Genomic DNA, 25,788 nt, shown 5'->3' with positions numbered 1-25,788 from the left:
ATCAGTCTGCTAACTATCCATCCACTCCGTTGCTTTCTTTCCTTGTGATTCTTGTTACGTGCAACTTAGCACATGACAGATCATTTTTACTTTGCAGGTTTCCAAAGGTGATAATTTCTTGCATTTTACATGACTATGTATACTAAAGATGAAATATTGCTTTAAAGTAAATACAGTTTCAGATGCCAAAATTGCTTCATTCTTTTGAATAGCATTCTTTTCTCTCTCTCACTCTCTGTATTTCAGCCCTGAACCCAAACTAAAGTTTCTTCTATTAAAGGGTACGTTCATTATTTATTTTGAGATGAATGCCCTATGGATCCTTAAACCTAAGCCTGGAAAATAGGAAATAATTCACTCTGGCTTGAAAAGGGTGGGGATTTCTTTGTTTCTTTTTATATTTATTCAGGAAAAGCTGACAATCGTCCTACATTAATGAACTACACCATCAATCACAGTGTTGACAATGAGCGGAAAAGCGAGGTATATGTCAGGCTGACGGCATATTGCCTTTTTCAGTGAGGGCATGGCTGTTTATAGCACTTTCGTTGGCAAAATCCTTTTTGCACTGGAACAAGAATAGAAAGAAGAATTAGAAAGGCGGCCAGTGGAAAGAGCTTTATGTTTTCAAATTATGGAAAAAAGTGATAGGGGAAAATAGAGACATGATTTTTTTTTGTAGTTTACGTGCCTACCCCACAGGATTTAAAGAATAAATGGAACATGAGATGAGGAAAAGAGGTTTTTTTTGTCTCTTACCTCATTCTACAGGGCTGGTTGAGTTTCCCTAAGATCATGACAAAACGTTTCAAAGATTACATATGTCAACTGCAGTTGAGCCCCAAGACTATCACAAAAGTGAATTGGAAGTGATTGGTTTACTCTACTGTGAGTATCCACCTTGGGCTACACACACACACATACACACAGTTGGTGATTGATAATGGAGAGGACTTTGGGGGAAGTGATAGAATTTTCTCCCTTTCTTGGCTTTTACTCTCCTTTAGTACAAATTGGTAGGAAGAGAGCTTGGCCTGGTGAGATCACTACATCAGGTAGTATTGTGGTAAATTGTGACTCAGGCCAAACAGCCATGTGGCCATATAACCCTCGAGATGTCACCTTTGTCTCTCTTTTGGGGGACAGTTTCTGCTCTCCTTCAAAATCCAAACAGTTCTAACACATGTCAGCTTAAGTTGGCCAACAAGGACCCGATGAAGGTGATATCAACAGCTAGTAATTATTAAGAATTTATTTTATGTTGAGGACAGTGTAGCCATTTACTTCATGGAATTCTCATAATAGCCCCATGAGATGGGATAGGGAAACATCTTTTACAGGTAAGGAAACTGAGGTTTACAGAAGTGAAATGACTTGTGCCAAGGGGTCACACAGTCAATGAATGGCTGCATTATAAATTGTGGGTTTCTCTTCACTACCGACTCCAGTCTCTTCAATGCTACAGCACTGCTTCTTAAATCCTTTGGCCTCATGACCCCTTTACATTCTTAAAAAACATATTGAGACTCCAAAGAACTTCTGTTTATGTGGCTTATGCCATGTCCACTGTATTATAAATGAAAATGAGAAATTTAAAAAATATTTATTTTTCTTTTAAAAAGACAGTACCAAACTCATCACATCTTAACATAAATAACATTTTAAAATTAGAACTGACTCTATTTTCTGCAACAAAAATATTTAGTAAGAAGACTGGTATTATTTTACATTTTTATAATTCTCTTTAGTGTCTGACTTAATAGAAGACAGTTTTTCATATTTGTTTCTCCATAGGTTGTTAACATGTTACTTTGGCTAAAGTATAGGAAGAAAATCCAGCTTTATAAATACATGTAGGTGGAAAAAAGAGGAGTATTTAACATTTTTTTTTTAGATAATTGTAAATATTCTTTGATACTACACTAAAACTCAACAAGTGGTAGTTTCTTAAGAGTTAGTTGCTGTGTTGGATCTGAAACCATATCAATGAATTTTTTGTATTGTTTATATTAAAATCCATTGGCATATCTTTCACTTTGAATGGATCTTTTATCTATCATGAATTTGTAACATCATGCATTGGTTATTTGGAAAATATTGGTTTACTGAGTTATGTTCACTGAGTTACATGCCATCTTTTATTGTACAATATTAAAAATTCATATTCATCGGGCGCCTGGGTGGCTCAGTTGGTTAAGCGACTGCCTTCGGCTGGGGTCGTGATCCTGGAGTCCCTGGATCGAGTCCCACATCGGGCTCCCTGCTCGGCAGGGAGTCTGCTTCTCCCTCTGACCCTCCCCCCTCTCATGTGCTCTCTCTCATTCTCTCTCAAATAAATAAAGAAATATTAAAAAAAATTCAAATTCATCAATACCAAAATCTCAATAGGAAAGTTATTAGTAAGCTGTCAAGCTCATACTGGTGGACACAGGTTTCGTCAAATTCCTATTTTCATTTGAAAGCTGGATTTTATCATTGGCAATCCATGATTGTCAATTGTTTTCCTTGAAGTGACAGTCTCACTTTGCTCATTTTTGAAAAGATGCTTGCCCAGTATCCAGGTCTGAATAACCATTGTTTGTCAGTTGTACTTGCAAGTATAAATGGTGTTCTGCCAAAAAAACCCCAACTAGTTCAGCTCACAGTTCAAACAATCACACACGTACTTTACCTGAACATGCAGCAGAAAACTTCATTTGTATTTCCTATTTGGGCTCAGAGAATATTAAGGAGATGTAAGAAGGGTTGAGACTTAATAAAATATAATATTTTCATAAAGTTTAATAAATAATTGTTACTACCTCATCAGGAATATTCTTAAATAGAATGGTTTTTACATCATGTGCAGGTGTTTGTGTTTACTGTGAGTTCATGGCAGTGAAGAATACAGCGACAAGTACAACTATGAGTTTGTTGCCATTGTCTTGATTCTTGCTAAGCCATCATTATTGCTTTTGCACCTTTCATTCAAATGTCAGCGCAGGAGTATTATTGGGAAAAAAGTTTTGACCTCACACACCTCCCAGAAGAGACTCAAAGAACTTCAGGATTCCATGGGACAATTTGAGAACTGCTGCTCTCTACAGAACTATCTCTTAAAAATGCTGGTGATGTATGAACAGTTCTCTGTAGTAAAACAGCAGGAAAAGCAAAGAGTAGGACAGCAAAACGGTAGGAAAAGAGCTGGATAGTATTATTCTTATAATAAAATTTTAATGCGTATTTTTGTGCACATATGTCTGTAGTGGCAAACAACACATTGGTTGGTTTTTATTTCTTATTAAATCTTTGTGCTTTGCTTCAAATAAGGAAGAACAAAAATCCACTCTGGATCAACAGATAGCATAGCTTTGAAGCCAGCAGTGACTGCGGAACTTAGGTTTCTCTTTACCATGTCAACGTTGGAACATACTGATTCTCTGTCTGTTTATAATCTTGAAGACTAGCTCTTGGAGTAGATTTAAAATATTTGTGCATAGTTATACCATTTTAAGAGGCAAAAAAAAAAAAATCACCGGTTTCTCACGAATACTTGGAAAAATGTCTTTTCTGTAACTGAAAACATCCCATGTTCCCTCTTAGCCAAGAGAGAGAAGGTTTGAAGACTGATATTTCAACTAGATGTAAGGAGTTTTCTAAAAACTGAACTTAGCAACTAATTTCGAAAGACTCTTAAAAAAGAGTGCTGACTTTGTTGAAGTGAAGAAAATTTGGGATTTTTATGGAAACTGGTCATAAGTACTAATATTTTTTTGATGTTTTCCCTCCATTGTTTGGAATGACTCTTGGCCATATTTCCTATTCTGGGGCATCACACAGACTCAGAAATTGCCAGTGTCTCAGGCCACAACACACATAAATCTCAGAGTTGAGTCTCTGGGCAAGAGCTGTCAATATGGGTCTTTCATTCTGTTTCTTTTTCTGTGGGAATTTTTTTTCTTTCAAAGAGAAAATGAAACAGAAAAACTCTTGTGTGTGCTTGAGGTTCATTCACTGCAATCTGAGATGCATGGTATTTGGGCTGAGCCTTTGAAGCTTCCATGACAGAGAAATGCTTAGGGTGTAGGCACTACATTTTTCAGGTTGTGGATATTTTTCAGTAGTAGGTGAAAAGCATGCATAACATACTTTGCGATCTGGCACGGTTGGGGAATGGAAGGTCTGTTTGATCAAGTCAACACCATTTCCCAAAGTGTGGTAAGTTACCAGTGTATGTACACATACTGGTTTATAAGATGATTTCAGGAGACACATAGACATTTTCAGTTTAATCATCATATGCCTCTTTTTCTGGTTTTCTTCAATTTACTGGTTTTCTGTGTATAGTTTCCTTTGAAAATAATTTTATTTAAATGAAATTGTGAATCTACTTAAAGTACAATTATTAAGGAAATGATAACAGTGGTAGGTGGATTGGCAAAATGATATACGATGAATGGAAGTTTTAGGAAGCTGAAATAGTTCAAACATGTTTAGTGCATTCATTTACTGATCCAGCATTATTTATTGAATGTCTGCCTATTCTAGATACTGTGGATTCAGCAGTCAATAATATAAACAAAGTCCCTGCCCTTGTGAAACTCACATCCTGGATGGGGAAGATAAATACATAATGTAATGTCAAGTATTTCATGTTATAAAAAAATAAAGAAAGGTTAGGGGCTAGAGCTGGAAAAAGGCCCTATTTTAGAGGAGGTTGAGGGAGAGCCTTGTTGAGAGGTTGCATTTGGGAATATAGCACTATGGATTGAGTTTAGTTCATTTTAGCGAGCATGTATTGGGTGTTTGGTACAAATAGAAATACAACTGGTCGGAGAAGCTCAGCATTGGGGGGCAGAAATTATAATTAAAATTTCATAGGATGGAGTACAAGGTAGTGATGTAAGGAGGATTGCTTTGGTACCACTGAGGAGGGGAATGGCTGTCCCAAGCAATCAGAAATGAAGTCATGGAAGTTGTCCTGGAGGAGATGGTTGCTCTGACCTAAATCTTTCAGAATGGGGAGGAGTTATCAGAGGAAGCAGATAGTGGGAGGTCAGAGGGAATAGCATGTGCAAAAGTAAAAAACATTCCTAGTGGGTGGAATCTGGACTTTCAGGGATTAAGAAAAAGATGGAGGGTGAGCAACACTAAATATGTAGATTAACAAATTTTAGAGGATTGGAAACTGTAAAATACTTAGTTCTAAACCATATTGAATGCTCAGTTTTTCCACTGATTGAGAATGTGGCTGAATGTTCAGTACCACTCAGTTAAGAGGGTCCTCTGCTCTGGATTCTGCTCTTTGGAGGGCCTCGGTTTGGACCTATCCCAGCCATACTGCTCCCTGTGGGATAAGAGGTCCATGGTGCGAAAATGCACACCCTTTAGATCTCACTGAGAGTTCTTGGCACCCGGGAAGTTGATGTCCCAAAAGTCCTGAGTCACTTTCCAAGGCCCACATGGGTATCTCATCTGGGTCTGCCTTCCCAGGACATCTCCTGGTGTATGTGTATCCTAGTCTTGAGAGGTGGACAAAAGGCTGTTTGTAGAGGATGGGGGGGGGGGAGATGGGATGTGAGGGCTGGCATGCTCCTCAGTGTGTGCAGGGCTTCTTGAGGTGCTGACCTGAGCCAGGAGTGGAAGAGGAAGGATGGCAACATGTGATGGGGCTGGCCTCCCTGGGCCACCAAGCTCTTGAGTGGAACTTTGAAGAGTCTAAGTATTCTAAAATCAAACCTGGCCTTCCAGATTGTTATGAAGGAATAATCATCTAGATAGGGGGTATAACATATGTCCTTTAGAGTTTGTCTTAGAACTTTGACAAATTTAGACATGAGGTATGAGTTTCCTTTTATTAGGGATGGGCCTGAGTATCATAATTTTATGTTTTTTGCCTTTAAACTAGAAATACAGGAATAATTGGTAGTGGTGTTCAGTTCCGATAAGGCTACTTAAGCAGACTTCTACTAAATTGCAGGGTGGTGTTTTTGCTGTTTTGAGAAATTATATTAAGATTTGCTTCCCTTTCCATCATTTTCCCATGTCTTTGGCTTCCTCACTCCCTCATAATTTCACATCCAAAATTGAATTAAATAGTTAAGAATAAGTTCACATTTTGAAATCACTTTTGGAAAGTAGATTTGGTAAAAGTAAAGAAAACACCACTTTTGCGGGGAGGGTAAAAGACAGAAATCACAACTTCCCAAATCCAACATCTAAAAATCTTTGTGATTAACCTATAAAGCGAGAGTCCATTAAAGTATTTCATAAAAATTAGGACAAATTTTAACAAAACCATCACTAATTTATCAAGAAAGTATATTAAGAAATTACATGTTTACAAGTTATTTGTAAAGTACTGGGCATCTTTCTTGATTTGATTAAAAAAATACTAAGTACTTCCAGAAAAATTCCTTTCTAGATAAAAGGATCCAAGAAATCAGCATGATCATCAGATTTATCCAATAAAAGAAAGGGCGTAGGGAAGACTGAATTCCAGATAAGTCCTATGTAATACTCCTGAAAGCCATGAGGTCACCAGTAAATTAAAGTTGAATTTGGGGCCCAGAATCTGCTAGAGCCGTTTATATTCTTGAAGGCTGGAGGCCAGACTGCCAAAAGCAGGGCTAAGGTCCTCAGGGAGGTTGCATCCTCTGTTGCAGTACTTGACCTATCATTGCACCCCTGGAATCCAGTAGGTTTTGAGCTAACATGTTTTGGGAGTCTCTGTGCATCATGCAATAAAATTGCATTGCGTGTCTCTGACTGAAGATGAGATCATTTTTCTTAGCTCATGATTTCTTAGCTAGGGCCACCCTACCCATAGGTGGAGTAGTACAGAACGTCTGTGCAGTGTGATATGAAGCAGGAGGGAACGAAGATTTCTATCATTCAGTTATCCTGTGCCAGGCGGGGTGCTGGGTTCTTTCTTTAACTGTCTAATTAATCCTGATAACAGCTCTGCAAGAAGGTTGGAGAATTTGAGGAACATATTCAAGCTCACAGAACTTCACAAATGGCAGATCCCAGAGTTATACCATTGTCCATAGGATGGCTGTTCTAGGCTCTTTCTTGGGCATCCCACTGAAGGGCCTCGAAAGTGGCCTCTGCACTGGGAGGTCATCCAGCCTCCAAGACTCCCAGGGCTCAGAGGCACTTGGAGATTATACAGTCACAGAATCCTTCTGATGCTTATATGCCCAGCGGATCTAAGCCAAACATATATAGAGTCTCCCCATCTCTGATCTGTCACTCTGCCTAAAACCTTCCCCTTTAGTGACTGCTCCCCATAGAATCTCAGTCTCTTGTTCAATAAAATATGACCCCAGGAAGATGCCATTTATACCCAGGTTCAGGTTATTTTATACCATTTGTATGTAAGAATCCAAGGACAATAGAATTTGGGGGAGAAGATAAAAGGGAAACTGGTCCCTGGGGAAGGCTCTGGCATTCTTTTTCTCCAGTTTCATCCCACTTGTTTGCTTTCCCCGAATTCTCTCATCAGGTAGGAGAGGATCTCCAAGCAGAAGCTGACTTTTCTTCAAAGCTTGGCCAAGGTGTAGGGGGATGCCTTGTTGGACAATATAGAGGGATAACTAACTGGAAGGCCCTGACTTCTCTCACTTGATGGCTATCCACCCACCAGAGGGCTTTGTCCACTCTGAGTGTATTGCTGGGCACCAGAAATGCGCCTCTCATGTATAATGATGCATCTCTGAAGTGTTAAATCCAGAATGAACTTTCAAAAATTAAAATAAACTACAAGAACTTGTTTTCTACTTAAGGATTTTTGCATGCTGAGAAAAATCAACTCTAAGTTTTCTGCATTGCTAGTTTGAATGTTCAAAAATCAAAATGAACTAGGGAACTTATCGCTTAGCACTGTCTAGAGTAAAGAATTCTTACCTAATGAAAAGAGTCATTTGTGAATTTTCTGCTTTATTAGTTTGAGCAAAACTGTGTTTTTTTGCCCTATTGGTCTCTTAATGTAATGGTGTATTTGGGATTTTGAGGTAGAAATGGATTTCTGATAAAATAACGATCCAAATGATGAAATGTAAAATGGTAATGCAAGATCAGTCATTCTCGTTATGAGGCATCATGCTAATATGATATAAATGTTTAGGTCAGACAAAAGTTTAGACATAGAGTTCCAAGAAATATAGTATTTTACTCAAAAGGCCTCCAGGTGATGTTTCCAGAGCTGTCACTAGCGGAGCAGACCCTCATGCCAGAGAATGCCCTTTCCAAGCTGTATTACTGTGTTTCCTGTGTTGTGTTAGCACAGCCCCTGTAGCAAAGCTTGGTCAGATTTTTTTGTGGTGGACTTTGTAAGATGAAAGCTCCTTTGACTCTAAGGGCAAAAATTTAAAGAAACTAATGCTGGCTTACCCGTTGGACTTAGGCAAAGCTACTCCACAATAATCGCCAAACGGTATTTGGAATCACATTGCATATTGTGCCTGTAGAAAATTGGGTTGCGCTTTAATCTATTCATATTGTTGGAATTTCCCATTGCTTTTTCCATGGTGGGAATTAAAGAGGAATCTCAGTCATTTAATTTGGTGGACCCAAGAGATGAGAGAAGTAGCTCATGTTGTCCTCTTTCTGTGATTGATAAACCAGCCCACCAGCAGGATTGCTAAGCCCATCCCATCAAAAGTTTGAATGGTTTTCCCAATGCTGCCTCTCTACACCTTCTTGTGGGAAGTGTGGGAGCTGGCATCAGAATGAGAGAAGCGAACCCAAGTAACTCACTCCATCTTCCCATCTGCCTTGACAACAAACTGGGGTCCTTCCTCTTCAGTGATAAAAGTGGAGGGTGATGTTCGTAGGCATTGGCGGTTCCTATTTCCACAGGACAGGCTTACTTTCTTTGACTGGCCCTATTCTCCACAAGTGGACTGGAATTTGAGATTTTCAGTCTGGTTTGTTTATCCCTTCATTCTTAGTTCTGGCCATGATCTAAATCTGTTCCTCAGTTTTCGTTTTGCTGGTTTGTGATCGTGGTTCTCGATTTAGCCTTGGAGGACTGAATGGAGTCAGAGACAGCAAATAGGATTAGGAATTTTTATTCCTATTTTTCAGCCATAAAATATTGAGACTTTAATAAACTTTTTTTCTAGGTAATCCATCAATTCAGTAGCTGAGCCAGATACGAAGCCCAGACCTCTTTTGTAGGCCATGCTCAGTCCCTAAAAAGTGTAGAAGAAGCAGCAGGGCTCCTAACATACCCCTTCATGGAGATAAATCCTACGAAATTACATTTCAGCAGCAAAATAGCCAAGCACAGTAATTTTGGTGTGAAATGTGCAAAGTCTTATTTACAGAATATCTCATGATGCTGTTCCCAGATGTCTTTTTAAAGAAATTTTTAGTTACATGCAAAGGAACTGAAAACCAGGAATATAATTGGTAAGAAATGTACATCTGTCCAAAAAAAAAACAATTACAACAACTTGATGAGATATGTATTTTCTCAGCATCAGCATTAAAAAAAGAACGTTCTGATCCAGAAATGGTATGTAAGTAAATAAACTTTAATTGGTTTGACGATGCCCCTTTTCCTGGCAATGCCAAGAATCCTAGCATCATAATTACACAGTTCTGGGCAGACATGTGGTTTCCATTAAGAAAGACTTGTGATTGACTGAGTTCATGAGGCATGTCAGAAAAAACACATCAATGTCTTTATAAGAAGGAAAGAGAAATGGATCTAAATGTATTTATAACTTCACAAGATACACGTTCATAAATAGTTCCAAAAGGGCATACACTTCTTTAATTCTGATGAAAAAAAAATCATTAAGGAAAGCCATTGGGAGCATTTTAGCTTCTGCTTCCATATGAACTCAACATTTACTTGCATGTAGGCAAAAGGGACACCTTTTGTCCTTACAAGGATTTATTTCAGGGTTCTGCAAGGAAAATTTTGAGGGAAGTCTTAGTTGAATAAGCTTCAGCTTTATGGGCTTAAACACCCCCTTCCCCCCTCCTTTTAAATAGCTTTGCCATTAACAAAAAGATTTTTCAAATCTCTTCTCTCTTGGTGAGCTGGCAGGGCTTATATTCTCCCTCAGCCCTACCCCCACCCAACTTTTTAAAAGAGGAAACTGAAACTTGGGGAATTAGTAAGTTGCTCAAGGTCTCAGAACTGGTAAATGCTTTTAATTTAAAAGTTGTTGCAGAAACAGTGGAGGGACTAGATTGGCTAGGTGGGGAAGGCATTTTAGCCCTTGCATTGTGCCCATGCCCAAAACTCCACAGGTAACACAAATAAAACTTAAGAAACAGTTGAAATTTTATATGCAGAAGGATAAAAACAGCTAGGTTGGAGAGAGGTGAATTTCCTTCAAGAACATTTTCAACCAAAACCTAATGACTTGCCTTAATCACCTAAAGTGACTAAAATATCGAATAGTTTATTTTCTGCTTTTGCATAAATACTTTTACGATGACAAACATTTTTAGGCCTGCCAAATACTGTCATCTTTTGGCAACATTCACATCTCAGGCTTGATAGATTTTCTTGACAACAGAACAATTGTGTGTGTGTGTGCGCACGTGCGCGCTTGCTTTCTCTTTTCTTGAAAAAATATTTTGTCGAGAAGTAGTGGCAAAACATGTGGCAGTGTTTTTAAAAAGACTATCTCTGCAAAGTCATCTCTTACATAAAATAAGAGATTTTTCAACTTAAAAAATAAACCAGTGACTTATTCAATAGAATGTTTCAAACTGTTTTTATAAGCGAATCAGATATTTTTAAGCATCCCTCTGGTACGCTAGAGAGGATATGCAAAATATTGTAGGTCGAAATTAGTGAAACAATGCCCATGATGTCAGCAGTAGTAAAACTAACAATGAATAATAGCCGTTATTTATCAAGTGCTTACTATGTGCTAGGCACTGTGCTCTGTGGTACATATTAGTTTAATAATCTCATCAGTATTAGGTGATAGAAATTATTAACCTTGTTTTACAGATGGAGAAATTAAGGCAGAGTAGGAAGCTGTCTCAAGCTTACTCAGACAGTAAATAGCAGAACTGAGATTTGTACCCCCCAACCCCATGCCGTCAGGACTGTGTCACTCTTTCTGTAATGAGTGGACACGTAGCAGGTCCTATGGCTTAGGCTCAGTGTTGGGATCTGTTTATGGACTTCGCATACATTTCAGTGGCCCTTGTTATCTCTTGGCTCACGGAGTTAAATGCAAAGGGAGGGATTTCATTGAGATTAGCCCATGTTTAGTGTTAAGTTCTGCCACAGAAGCCAAGAAAATATAGAGCCTTCTAGAAACAGTGTAATTCTGTCATTTAGCCTGTGTTTGTACAGTTGCTACCAAAGAGTGAGGGGTGGCTACAGAAAGTGACAGACAAGGAGACCAAGGTGCTGGGAGGGTGAAGGATTGGCTTGAAGTCACACAGGTAATTTTTGCGTGAGTTAGGGCTAGAAACTAGACTTCCCGACTTGGAGCTCAGGTCTGTGTGAAGGCACATTGCCTCTTCACACCGAGCCCGGCGTTTGTTTCCCAGGACTGAGCTAGTGACACTTCAGGGGGAGTCAGTTCTCGCGTGACAATGGGCTGGCTTCACCACCACAGTTCAGGCCTGCCCTGCTGCCCTGGGCTCCTCACTTGCCTCCCTGCCTGATCTCTTCCTCCTCACTGCAGGCAGGGAAGGATTCTTTACTGTGCACTTCTGATCCGGCCTCTTTCCAGCCGGGAGACTTCCCCTGGTCTCACAGAGCCGAGACGGCGGAGTGTTGTCTCATGGCCTCCCCGACGACAGGAATCCAGAGCTGGTTCACCTGGGGAGTCCCTGCTGTGTGTTGCACCCCGGCTGAAGCGCACCATCGAGGTGTTGTGTGGTGTTTTTCTGAGCGTGTACTTTGTACTACTCTCCCTGCACTTGGACTGAACCACCCCAGACTCCACTCGTGGGTTTAGAATCATTCTCATCATGTGCCGGGAGGTTCCTGTTTTGCTTCCACCTTGAGGCATCCTCATTGGTCTCTTGCTCCCCTCTCTGGTGGCTCCTCTAAAGTTCTGTTGTTTTTTGTTGGGGGATCTCTCATGTCACTCATCACTTTGCACTTTGAGTTCTAGTTGTTTTTTCCTCGTGTTTTAATCCCCTTCCTAGGACTGGAAGCTCCACAAGGGCTGTGCCATCTAGAGCTTGGCCTAGAAGTAACGTACCCCGTAGCACCTCGCATGGCCATCCAGGTCGTCAACCTGTAGGTGTTGTCTTGAACAAAGGATGGAGTGAGTTACAGCACATCTTGGATGCTGTTATAACAAATTAATATGTCTTGAATGAATGAACACGTGTGTGAATGGCTGGATAGTCACTTGATCTCTCACAGACTCTTCCACCATCTTAAGGGGAAGTTTTGAAGTAGTTACTGCTGTCCTGTTCTTGGTGCTCATGGCTGCACCTTTGCTCTGAGTCTCTCTCTGCCTTGATCATGGGGATGCCTGCCTTGGGTTTTAATTGGTGGTGGATTACAGTGATCACCATGACTGAGTACTTTGAGGATTCCAAGAGTCTGCCAGCCATTTGTATCCATCATTTGACGTGAAGAGGTTTGTGCCTACTCTGCAGTCTGACAAGAGATTGCCCATCATTTGGCATAGGAGCAGTGATCTTCCATCCCCACAGTCTGCATTCAGGTCCAATGGTGCTTACTGAAAATCAAGAATCCCAGCTCTTTGACCTGGGGTTTGAAGAGGAGGCTTTGCAGAAAACCCTCCCTCCTTCTGCAGCCCATCCTTTCCTGTTTCTTGCTGGAGTGGGAGGTGCAGGCTGCAGCTGTTCAGCCACTGTGCTGGTGGAGGACTGTGGCTCGTTTGGGTGTTGGGGTGGACAGGAGGATTCACTGGTATCGGAGAGCCAGGAAGCCAACACATCTGGTGTGCCTCCGAAGGTGGGAAGCAGTGTTTGCCTCACAGGTAGGATGTGTCACCAGTGTTTCTTCCAGGCAGAGAAGAGGGCCTAAGCCCAAGGTGGGCAAGACCAGTGGCTGCCAGAGGGCTTTCTGTTGGAATTGGGTAGGAATTGGTTCAACTGGAGACTCGAGCTGCTGAGTGAGGCAAAAGGAGAAGACCCATTTGAGGGTTTTTTCCTCCTCTTTCTTTCTGTCTCTCCATTGGCTCTATTTTGCCCAATTCTAAGCCAAATGGAGAGAAATGGAGCAAAATATTTAAAGCAGGTATCTCTCCCCTGCATTAGCTGGGACAACTCTAACAGGCTATGCATGTCTTCTTTATATTTCTATTATTGGTATGTCCTTAGTGGCAGACTCAGAAGAATAGCAAGCTATTTAGAGGCTCTTGGAATTGCACCAGCAGATGCAACAGCAACCCTACCTACGAAGATCACGAAGAATAAACCAGGAACAATTGACTAAAGGAAAAGTACAAAGAAGGGCTGGAGGGATTGAGCAGGAAAAATGACAGATATCTGCTAGAATGGTCTAGGTCCACTGCAGATGAGCTCCCAGCTTCTTCCATCTTCCTGGGCAGAGTCATTCATTTATTCATTCATTCAATTAGTCTGCCTACTATGAGTAACTACTATGGGGCACATAATGCGCTAGATGCTGTTAATACAATACTTAATAGTTCAGTTGTCCATGTCATAAGATGTGCTCCAGAGACAGAGGATTTGGGGATAATGATGTGCTTTCCCCATAGTGCTGCTCCAGTCAGCCCATAGGACACCATTTCCAATTCTAGTAAGTTTGCAGCAGGTATAAAAGGGCTCCTAGGTCCCTTACTGTCCTCCAGGAAGTTCTTCAGATATTACCATCCTGGCTTCTACTCACGTTAGTAATTGCTTCTAGTAATTTTTTCCTGGATGCGTTTATCTGTATAATTTGCAGTTTATTAATTCCAACTCATTATGCTTCTTCAGAAGTGTCCTTGTATCTTTTTTCCTGGGCAGTTGTGTTTTAACCCCCATTAACTTTCCAGGCACCCAAGAACACATATAATGTTTCTACTTTTGATGGTCTTGCCCACCTACTTCCTCCTTGAGTGTCTCATTATAGAAGAAACCTCAGGGTTATGGAGCCTACGTTTAGCTGTGTGACTTCGGAAGTCTTCTGAACTTCTCTGTGCCTTCTTCATTCTCTCATCTGTCAAATGAGGTAATCCCTGCCCCGCCTACCTCACCAGGTTCTTGGGAGGATCAAATGAAATAATGGATGTTAAATAATGTTAAATAATGGATGCTTTGAAAAGTTGAAAGTGTTCTTAAAGCCCAGGGGAGTGTTGGGATTCTGCGGCTTTAGGGTAGAGGGCTGAATATGAAGAGTGATGACTCATAATAAAGAAAATAAAAATAATAGCAAGAGCAGCCCAGCTTTACCCAGTGTTTGTTACCCTTCAGGCACTATGCTAAGCGTTTACATGGATGACCTCATGTAATGCCCGCTTGACCAGCTTATATGGGCAATAGTAGCAGCACCTCAGTTTTACAGAAGGAGCTGAGGCTTAGAAAAGCAAAATAGTTTGCCCAAACATAGTTGGTGTACATGGGAAGCCTAGATTTTACTGAAAATCTGTCCGTTTTATCTCCCCAGCTAGACCAATAAATGTTGCCTAGTGATAATTCTCAAGATCTCTTAGCTCTGGGATGGCAAGTTGCACTGTTAAAGGAGGTTAGAAACATGGGCGCTGGAATTGGGCAGCCTCAGCTTTAAGTGTATCTCACACTTGGGAGCTGTGTGGTCCAAGTGAGTTACTCAGTTTCCCGGAGCCGCAGATTCCTTTTTGTGAATTGGTGGTGATAGCAGTACCTTATTCATAAGGCTGCTTAGCAGAAATACATATGAAAAACTATAAAAATAGTAATCATAATCATTATTAATTAGATGCTGAGCGATTGAATTGCTAAGCTTGGGTCCAGACAAGGGTCATGTAAGTCTGGCAAATCTAATGAAATGAAAGAGATTAAATTCTTGGGAATCTGCTTCTTTCCTTCCCTCAACCTCACAGCTTATAGAAGTCCCCAAATGTATGGCTCCCTGACTTAATTCAGCTCTCAGATGCATTTGGTTAGGTCTGCAATATCTACGAGACATCAACATGATAAAATAGGAAGATTTCACATTTGAATCTGTATATCTGGCTTTTCTTATAAAATTGGAGAATATATAACCATGGCTCAGATGCCTGCCTGGCAACTACCAGCTTTGCTGATGATAACTCCTTTCTTTATGTAGAGGTGGGGTGTAACCCTCTTGTGTGTTCCTATGGGAGTTTGAGTTTGAGCTCCCTGCCTGAAAATCACCTAAATCAGCCTGGGAAAACTAGGGGAGGAGATAGTATTGACTCTTTTTAATGAAAGAGTGAGAGAAAGAAAGAAAAGAAGGAAGGAAGGAAGGAGGAAGAAAGGAGAAAGGAAGGAAGGAGAAAGGAAGGAAGGAGAAAAAAAGAAGGAGAAAGAAAGAAAGAAAGAAAGAAAGAAAGAAAGAAAGAAAGAAAAGAAAGAAAGAAAGAAAGAAAGAAAAGAAAGAAAGAAAAGAAAGAAAAAGAAAGAGGAAGGACAGGTACCTGAAATGGTACCTGTCCCTAATTTTATCCAGGTCTTATCATCAGTATACACTTGTACTTGCTATACCATGAAGGAGATGGCAACCCCCCCCCCCCCACCACCCTTGCAGAATAAGGAAGGGGAGATGAAAGGGAAAACAAGAGAGGGACGGGAAACATGTTGTTTCTTAATTAAGCTGGGGAAGGAGACAGGGGCTGGAAGAGACAGTGTGGCTTGTGGCTGGGCATTTATCACGCTGTTGCCCCCTGACCTGGGGGCTGTGCTGGACGGAAGAACCAGGCTGCTCGGAATGGCTTTGCTGATATGCCATTCCTGGGGTAAGTGGTTATTGATGAAGGGGTTTAAGTGGCATATGGAGAACACTAGCTGTAGAGCTAATGCTCAGGGATCCTGCAGTGTCCGCATCTCCTGGGAGCTTGGCTCCACAGTCCTGTCCATGCTTAGATTCAGGAGCTGATCTGCATGGGCTCCATTGGCATCCAAGTCAAGGGATTATACCTTCCTCCTCCTCTCCTTCTCCCAGACACTAGCTAGGAGTTAGAAATCTGGACTGTCTTTCTGGGATTTCCGACTTTAGACTCTGATGCCTCTGTTTTAACGGCCTTATTACTGATCTGAGGAATAAGAGAAACAGTGCATTAATGGCTTTTGTGGATGATGGTGATTCGGGAGGTGTCACATCAGCAAAATTCAGAAAGAATATTTGGATCTAGAACTTTGCCAGAAAGAGAGGGAAGTTTTGAAAAGAAAAAAGAAAGAGAAAAAGTAAAGGCACAGAGAAAACAGACTTTTGCCCCTCTTAAACCCTTTCCAGGGAATATTAGGATTCAGAAGATTTTAGAAATCATCTCACCCAGCAGTTCTCAGCTCTGGCCTATCATTCGAATTTCCTGAGAATCTTTAAAACAAATTCTGATGTTTACTCCCTGCTTCTAGACTTTCTGAATTAATGGGTCTGGGCTAGAGCCCAGGTATTTTCTAAAAAATACCGAGGTGATTGTAATGCACAGTCAGATTGAGAACACCGACCTAAAGCCTTCCCTTTATGGTCAAGGTAAGTGATGTTCACTCACTTCCAAATGGTCACAAAGCTGGTTGGTGGTAACGCTACCACTCAAAAGCTAAGTTGTCAGTTTCTCAGCTCAGGAAACCTTGCCAATATCATTCTGAGCCCTCTTTCATGATTCCTGCCATATCCTTGTGCCGTCTGTACTATTTTTTACAAATACATTTATTTACATCAACTCACTCTTTAAACTTGACTTTATTTGAAAAGGAGACTCCATAGCACTGTGGTAAGTGGCAGTTCAGCCTCTCCTGCAGTAAACTGGAGGTAGCCACAGAATGCAGGCAGTGAAAAGAGCGCAGCGGCTTGGTGATGATGTAGGTGGAGGCTGCTGGCCACCAGGGATGCTGCTCGGCACAGAGCCTCGCAAGCGCTGGGTGTCCAAGAAATGCCAGCACCGAACTGAAGCTCTCTTTTTGGACTTTATCAGAACAGTAAAGAGAAAATGGAAAAGGGACAGACCTTCTCAATATGAGATTTGATGTTACTGGATACTCACATACTTGCACCACTAAAAGAGTCCTGAATACATTGTTGGTACTGCTTCTTTACCTTGAGGATACGATGGTTGGTACTTATAAGCAGGGTACTCTTTTGGGGGGTCAGGTACCCATGAAATAGAAAAATGAAGTTCAAACTTTGGTTGTCAGGCAAGAGACTTGAGAAACTTAGAGAATAGACATGAGAAACCTGAAGTAATCATGCCCAGAATCAGAGAAATCAATTTTCAAACCAGCTGAGGATTTTCACATTTATGATTTGGGCTATTTGTGTTATTGTTAATCACATTCTTTTTATTTTATATTTTATTTTATTTTATTTATTTATTTGACAGAGAGAGAGACAGCGAGAGAGGGAACACAAGTGAGGGGAGTGAGAGAGGGAGAAGCAGGCTTCCCGCCGAGCAGGGAGCCCTGGACCCTGGGATCATGACCAGAGCTGAAGGCAGACGGTTAACGACTGAGCCACCCAGGCGCCCCTGTTAATCACATTCTGTCGGTGGTGGTCCTGACTAATGCGACAAGCCAAATTCAGAGGAGCTTGAGGCGCTAAAGTGTTGGTTCCTTTTGCTATTTTACCCCTTCATTTGGGATTTCAAGTATGACTTGGACGCTTATGAGATTCATGGGAAATTAGCTACTAACTGGAGGACTCAAATATTATAATGGTAATCAGCATTTTAATTCTATTTTTGTTACCAAATTTCTGTCCGAAGAGATATTTCTAGTTTCTTTATTTGGTTGGACACGTGCATGCACGTGGTCACGCGTGGGAGTGCGCGCGCGCACACACACACACACACACAGTTGGAGGATAAGATTCTGCCCAGTTAAAGTATTAAAACTCTTCAGTTCTTAGGAAAAAATGGCCTGCCCTCAGCCTGGAATCTATTTATTCTAGGTTTTGGTTGAGCACATTATCCTCCCTCCACCCCCCAACCCCCACCCACTCGGTAGCATTCTCTTTCCAAATTGAAATATCTGCTTCTTATTCCCTTTGATTTTCCAAAGGCATTGGAGCTGATAGGGAGTCTTAGTCATTTGGTCAATACTCTTTGATACATTTACCTAAATGGCATGTTCTTCTTTGTGTCGTTGCATCCACGCAGTAATTAAATGTGCCTTCAAACAGTATTGAAGGTAGGTAGTCTGAGCTTATTGCTTAATTAGTTCAGGTTTGTCCTGCAGTTTCCCATCACTGTGCAATCAATACTGCTCTAGAGAACATTCCACCAGGAAAAAGATGCCTCCTGCGTCCACGAGTGGATGCAGCGGAGTTCAGAGAGTGTTGTATGTTAGTCACATTGGAAATACCATGTCAGTCATACTTTCAGAGGGCTTGCTAAGTGAACATGCCTCTTCAAAACACTATTTACACAGAAAACCCTTACCTGCTTCCTTGGGGTCTGGTCTTCCTTTCTCCTCTCATGTCTTCAGGTTACTAAGAATTTCAACCAAATGAAAGATAGGGCTCGAAAGGCTTGCTGCCAAAGGGAACTGTTGTGCTATTTTACCACATTCTGGGCCATCACAGTAATTTGATTAAAATGAAAAGCTGATATCTTTCTAATAAGAGGTCTGTCACAAGACTGAGACGCTATGGACTGAGGGATTCAGGAGCCTCCACGATGTGTATCCAGGGCTTGACACACAGTGTGGCCTATGGAGTCGGGGGCCAGGGACCAGAGGTCCCGTGAAGACTCAGCCACATGAGGTGACAAAGCCCTGTTTCTGACCATTTGTTGTGTTGAGTTTCCTTTCAAGGTAATTCTGGTTAAATCAAGAGTCTCATACATAGGCTGCTGGGTGGGAGTTTGGCCCTATTCAGATCACAAACCCATCTTTTCCCTTAAATACGAGTTGGATTATATTCTCCAAATCAAGTGATCATGGCTATTTTATTAAATTATTTGTAGCTGGACAGCAGTTTTCAAAGACAGCAAGCTGGATTTGTGATGGAAAAATCCAAGTATGGCAGAGCTAATTAGACTGGAATGCCTTGTCAATAGGGATTTTTGTTTGGTTATTAATTCATTTGTTCAACAAATACTTATCAAGTACCTTCAGTGTGTCAGGCACCATGCTGGGATCTGGAGACACAGTAGTAAATAAGACTGAATTACGGCCCTTGGGTAACTTAGTTAAATCTTGTTACTCTTTACGTTGTCTAACCCAGTGTCCAACATACAATAAACAGTCCTTCAATAGATAATTGTTAACTAAAACAGAAAGTATGCCCAAGTGCATCATCTCCATCTGTATTTTGAAGCTTTGGTCAATCTGCACCTTTGACTGAGCCTTGCTATGCAAATAATACTATTAGTAACAATTCTAGTGGCTAATATTTATTTAATAAATGTCAGTTGATTTGCATTCATTAGTTCATTGTTTCAGGACAGTTTTCTATTTGACCTAGGATTTCTAAAGACATTTCTAGGCATGTTCCAAAACCTATCAACTATCTACCATTAGAGAGTTTCAATTAGTTTGTGGTTTGGCCTAGGCTGGTAGTAACTTATTTTGAATTTTTTTCCCCAAGCTATTAATTGATAATTGAATCCCATGTGCATAGCTCATGTTGGGCACATAGTAGGCACTCAAAAAGGTTCTGGTTGAGTGAACCAGTTGCAGTTTAAAATGATGTTATCAAGGAGCCTTTCTTAGCTAAATCTTGAATCAAGTATCTCAGATCCTGTTTTGCTGTATGTGTCTACTGAACCCTTTTGTTTTGTTTTGGTTTCTGCTTTTTTGTAAGATTCTAGCTACACTGCTTTGATGAAATATTTGTTAAAATAGCAATTTTGGGGGCACCTGGGTGGCTCAGTCAGTTGAGTGTCCCACTCTTGATCTCAGCTTAGGTCTCTATCTCACAGTCCTTAGTTCAAACTTAGTTCATTGGGCTCCATGCTGGGAATGGAGCCTTCTTAAAAAAAATCTTTTTAAAAGTCTATCAGGGCATTTATGCAAAGTAACCTTAGTTTCTTGCACTATTTTTCTAGGAGCTTAGGAATTATATCATATGTACAACAACAATAATAAAACCTTTAAAAAGAACTCAGAGTACTTGAACGTTTGTAAAGTATTTTTAAATTAATTTTTAATGAGTTTTAATATTTTAATATTGTACTGATTTTAAGTAAGAAAGTTGTTCTTGTATTAGTGGTGTACAATATTACTTCATGGGATAATGTTTAATTAAAATATACTAATTTATGTATTTGTTTATTAGCTTTATCCCTAAAGCGGAGAGAACTGCTGCATAATTTTATGAAAAATGTAAATGAGGGTTTTGGCATCACTAATAAAGTTAAATTAGCATAGGTAAAAATGTGTGCTTTCACTTTCAAAACTTTATAAAAATGAACCCTAAGATGTTGATTTGACATATAATAAAGATCACTTTTCAGTGAAAAGATTAAACTCCCATGAAAACAACCTTCTATTTTTCTAATTTCCTTTTGGCTTTATTAGGTTTTACCTGATTTGTTCTTGTCTCAAAGCATTTTCTCTTGTTTCCATAATTGCGGGAGTCATTTTGTTGCAAGGATATTGTAATAAGCTTTTTTTTTTTTTTTTTTAACATTTGGAAATAGTTAGCTCCCCTCACACAGTATGGTCCACTTTGAGTATTGATGTAACAAATGAGAAACACCTTATTGAATGTTATATGTTCTTTGCCAATATTGCTTACCTCTAACTTAGATTTTATGCTCCTTGATATTGGAGTCTGGTTTTTGTGAACTTCTGCTGTGGTTTTGACATCCTTCATATTTTAGAAATAAGCAATAATATCATAGCCTTGACCTTATTATTATGGAACTTACTAGCTTACTTTTCCCTTTAAAAAACTGTTTACATCTCTTGATAAAGGCAAAGAGAGAAAATGAAGAGGAATGGCATTATCCAGTTTTTCAGAGTTTTGTAGAAATGTTCTCGATACGTTCTCAATACCAGCACATAAACACCTACTGTGTTTCATGTCCTGGGTGCCAGGGGCACACCTTCAGTAGCATCACGTTTCCAGGCGGAAAAGAAAACCGATTCAAAGTGCATTTAAAAGGGGACAGCCCTGAGATATTTTCTCTCCATTCTTCCTTTGTTAGTTATTTATATTCACACTTCTTCACTTCACTACATTCCTTAGTAAACAGCTTGCAGGGGGGTTGATGTTTGTTAATGAACTGTCAATAAACACATGTTCTTCCCGACTTCTTAAAAAAAAAAAAGTGTTTTGGGGGGTGAGCATGCTGGTTTCCAATTCCTGTTCACGCCCTGGAGACAGAGAGGGGAGTGTTGGCTGAGGACCCAGCCTCGGAGCTGGGCACGGTTGCAATCACGTGGCGGAGGGGCAGCCTTTGTGCTGGAGAGGAAGGCAGCAGGTTTTGACAGAGTGTGTGCAAGCAATTTTAAGGACGAAGTCGGGAAGTGTTTGGAAACAGGGCTGCTAGCATTCCCAACAAAGCTGGAGAAGTCTCTCCAAAGAACAAAAGGCAACACACACACACACACACACACACTCAGGGTGAGGACTTTCTTCTCTGTTGATATTAGAGTGAGTCAGAGGCTGACCCATGTTTGGAGAGAGGACAAATAATCACATCTTTGTTGAGGGAAAAAGGGTCTAGTCATTTTCTTTTCTTTCTCCTGTTCTTAGTCTCTCTCCTGCTCCTCTTTTCTCTTGATAGCTAAAAGTCACCACTGAAGTGCCTAATCAAGTCCTTATGACTACAAAACGTCCATGGAGAGGAACCTCAACCGTTTGAAAACATAACACTTTCTTTTCCACCGTGGTTCACTCAACGTGACTTGTGGGCAGAGGAAAAAGAATGATATGTTACCCGGAGGGTGGACACGGTGGCGAGACCAGAAGCATGCCCTTTTGTTGCTGGCAGTCTTAAGCTACAAATTAAACAAGAGAAACTTAGAACAGCCTTTAAAGAAAACTATTTATAATTTCATTAGTATTATTACTGCCCTCTATTCATTGTGAAACAAATTGTCCCAAAAGCAACAATTCTGGAAATTTGTGCTTTAGAAAAAATGTTGAATTTCCCAGTATCCTTGTCTGTTTTTTTTTTTTCTTCCTTAAAAATTTCATGCATTGTTAGGGAAGAAAAGTCTAGTCTAACTCACAAATGCATCCTTATTCTCATGTATATTTGATACCGGCCCCAGTCTAATCTGATAAAGTGCACTTTGCCTGTGGTGTCTTACAATAAGCTGGTTGCATTAGTGCCGGGAAAAATCAATACCGATTTATAATTTACCATCGCAAAAACCTATCACTTTTTATGACCCTCCATCCTGGCTCATTAATATTACATTAAAACACACACACCCACTGCAACAGGGGGAAATTGTAGCTTGTCAGGTTTACAGCCATAAAGAAACCTTTAATTGGGCTTAGTTTGGGAATTCAGGCACCGATTTTGTTTATTTGTTTTCTTTTTTAATATATAATATTTACCTTGGTGGATCTTAAGAGGATGCATAATATACTTATCTATTTCTCTGTAAAGAAAGAAGAAAAGTGTGTCACAGAAATTCTGAAATATACTTGCACATAGCTCCCTAAGTATATATTTTAATTGTACCTAATAGTATCTTCCCTGTTTTTCTGTAGCCTCCAAACCCTTTCCACTTCCTTCTTTTTTTATTTTTGTGTGAGTGTGGGATTTCTTTCTCTGTGTGGGAGCATTCCAGCTGATGGTATTCTCTTATCTTTTTGGCTTGTCATAGTTGATATTTATTTCCCCCCTCCTCAGATCACGAAGAAGCTAAATGCCATCTTTTGCATTGTCTGTCTCCCAAAGAAAGGATGCATATTTGATATTTCTTCCACACTGAATGGAGAATATTACGTTGACCCTGCTTGGAAACGGAATGATTCTCCCAGTGCTTGCTTTTCCCCGGCAGAGAACTATAGAGTGTGTGTGCATGTGTGTGTGTGTGTGTGTGTCTCCCCTCAATGCTTTCACCTTAAAGAAACCCCAGAAGAAAAATTAACAATACTCTTTCCTTAAAGACCACGTCTATTAAGCAGCTTTGCCCTCATGTGTTTTTAGACTTAAAAGTCTTATATCTAAATTCTTTCCAGATAATGTAAAAAAAAAAAAAATGATGTCACTGTTTATGTTGGCAGCTGCAAGGTGCTCTATTTATTTCATACTATTCAAATAGTTTCCAGGGAATTTTTCCTGTTAATATCACGACGAACCAACCTTACCACATGGCTTGCTCCCTTTCCCTGGCTGCCTGCAAGGTTAGGGTCTTTCCCCCGCTTCTCAGAAAGAGGTAAAATGAAGTGCAAAGCAGAGCCAAATAAATAAATAAATAAAGGGAAGGGGAAATTCAGTGTGTTCTCAAGTGTGCAGTAGATCCGCACCATGCAGCAAATACATGTCGTGATTGGGTTTTTAAAAGACGTCCGCCTCGCCTCTGACTGACAGGCCCTATTGATTTTTTAGGTTTCTGCCGTCATCGGTTTCCAGCCTCACAGCGGCCGCGTGTCGGGGGTCAGGGCGCACCGGGGCGCAGTGAGCCAGCCCTCGCCACTTCCCAAAGTGAAGGGCCGCTGAAAGAAAATCAATCATGTCATAAGTGAGAAGCATCAAAAATTTTCCCCCTGTATGGCCAAGACCCATCAGCCTGTCTCCACTCAGTAGCTAAGGTTAGGCATCTGTCAAGTCAGACTAGGTGAAAAGTATTAGAAATGCCAGTTAACCCATGGGTAGGCTCTGCAGGTGCGATGCTGCCTCTTCTCTTTGTTTGGCCGTCCCGGGATGACGCGATTGGGGTTCTTGCTTCTTTTCGGAGCCGGCGGCACCCACTTCCCATCCCTTTGGCCTCTGTGGCTTTTCCAGCTCTTGTCCCTCTCGCTTAAGGCAGGACGGCTTGGGGCCTGGCTCCCTGCTTACCTAAGAGGTGGTGAAGAGTCAAAAGGGATGCTTTCGCTGAGCAGCCCATTGGGAAGGCAGGGCTGTCGTGTTTCACCAAGTCTCAGAGCGTGTTTCCCTAAGTGAGGCCGATTTTCTCCACCCATTTGGTATCCAGCTTTGGAAACACACATTACGCAGATAAGTCGGATCGTACAATTAATTGTGCACATCACGTGGTGGGAAATTGTTAATTGACCACTGCACTGCTGTTTCTGAACTGATGGGACACTACATTTTCTTCCTGTTTGATGAATGGGAAGGAAATTTATTTTCACGTCTCAGAGAAATGATCAGGAGAATGCCATTCATTGGAAAATGCTTTTTTTATATTTCCTACATCCCAGGTCTCTATACTTCAATTGTATAGTTTGGCGAAAGAAACAGTATTAAGTGACTAGTGTGGAGAAACCCTATGACATGTACCTTCTAATTCTGCATTTGGTAATTGGCTGGAATGTGATGATAGGTACCTTTCAAGGTATAAATTATAGATGATGTGTTCTGTGGGAAAATGATAGGCTTTGATTCTCATTTTTTAGTTTGCATTTATTTTAATCAATACAGTGAAAATGAATAGTTTTGTTTGCTTGTCTGTTTCGCTGGTCAGGAAGGATGGGTTGGAGAGCTGACTACTGTCAGGCTGGCCTTACCTTGTGCTTTCCACCCACTCAGTGCCTCTCCTTTCAGGCTGTCTCTGTTGGTTGACAGTGGTTCCATGATAGTCACTGTCAATTTAAGACCAGTTTGAAAGCTCCCGAGAAGAGCTTCTTTCTGGAAAATCTGCAGGAGGAGTTCACTTAGGTGGAGGGGCAGATTCTAAGATCTCCTCTGCTTGGGGTGACCACCTCAGGAGCATTAGAAGAACCTGAAACTGGATTGATACTGAGAGCTCTGTTGTAAGTTTCCACACCTAAATTGACATTCACTGCCTGAACCAAGATGTATACTCACTAATAAATATTTTAGGTCTCTATGCTTCGGTGATTACACTGGCCATTCCATACAGATAAAAAGACAAAATGTTTCTTTAATCAGTACTGTGATGTGAGACCGTTAAGGTAATAGTGCTTGAAACTATTAGAATCTCGAAGATATTGACTGGCTTGCTTTTGGCGTGGCAATTATAATTACATTTTTAGGTTACATTTTATGGGTTTATACCAGTTATTCTAACATAAAAGAGATTGCTGTCCAGAATTTTAACAGAGGGGAGAATAATCTAGGTTGAAATCCTCAGCAGTCCAGGCGTCAAGGGCTGCTAATATACGATCTAATTGTGATCAATACTTTCTTTTCTAGTTTCTGTAATGACAAGGCCTTTGCAATAACAACACTACCATCTTTTTGAAATCCACAGAATGATAAATGACCCAGGCCAACTTGAGGGGGAAAGTGTAGTGTATTTTACATTCTTAGTGATTTATTATGGATTTGTGAACATAGCTGGTGTGAAATCAAGCTCAGGGAAAAGAGAGGAAAAGTACCCAACAGAGAAATCCATTCTGCCTAAAATGCCTAGGTTTAAGTCCCATTACCATTGATGTGAGCTAAGTACTCTCATCAAGGGGCTTAGGAACCCTTGAGTATTTAGATTCTTTTTGTTGCATTACAGGAAAGGGAATAAAGCCAACACAATGAACCAGTACTTTGCTATGTATGAATGGGTAGGTCAGCCTAACACACGTGTTACATAAAAAGGACCAATTTGATTCTGTCTTGACAATAAATGAAAGCTTAGCTTTGAAGG

General features: G+C 40.5%; 1 protein-coding gene across 4 annotated transcripts in view; it reads left to right on the top strand.

Moving 5' to 3' along the window:
* The window catches only part of EBF1 (EBF transcription factor 1), a 397,322-nt gene that overhangs the window by 92,764 nt on the left and 278,770 nt on the right, over positions 1-25,788 (top strand). The gene's annotated exons all lie outside the window — the stretch shown is intronic.

The sequence above is a fragment of the Mirounga leonina genome, unplaced genomic scaffold (assembly GCF_011800145.1).
Source record: "Mirounga leonina isolate KUSES-001 unplaced genomic scaffold, KU_Mleo_1.0 Mir_104, whole genome shotgun sequence".
Classification (NCBI taxonomy): domain Eukaryota; kingdom Metazoa; phylum Chordata; class Mammalia; order Carnivora; family Phocidae; genus Mirounga; species Mirounga leonina.
Note: the sequence above shows the minus strand (reverse complement) of the source record. Positions and strands in the feature narration are given on the sequence as shown.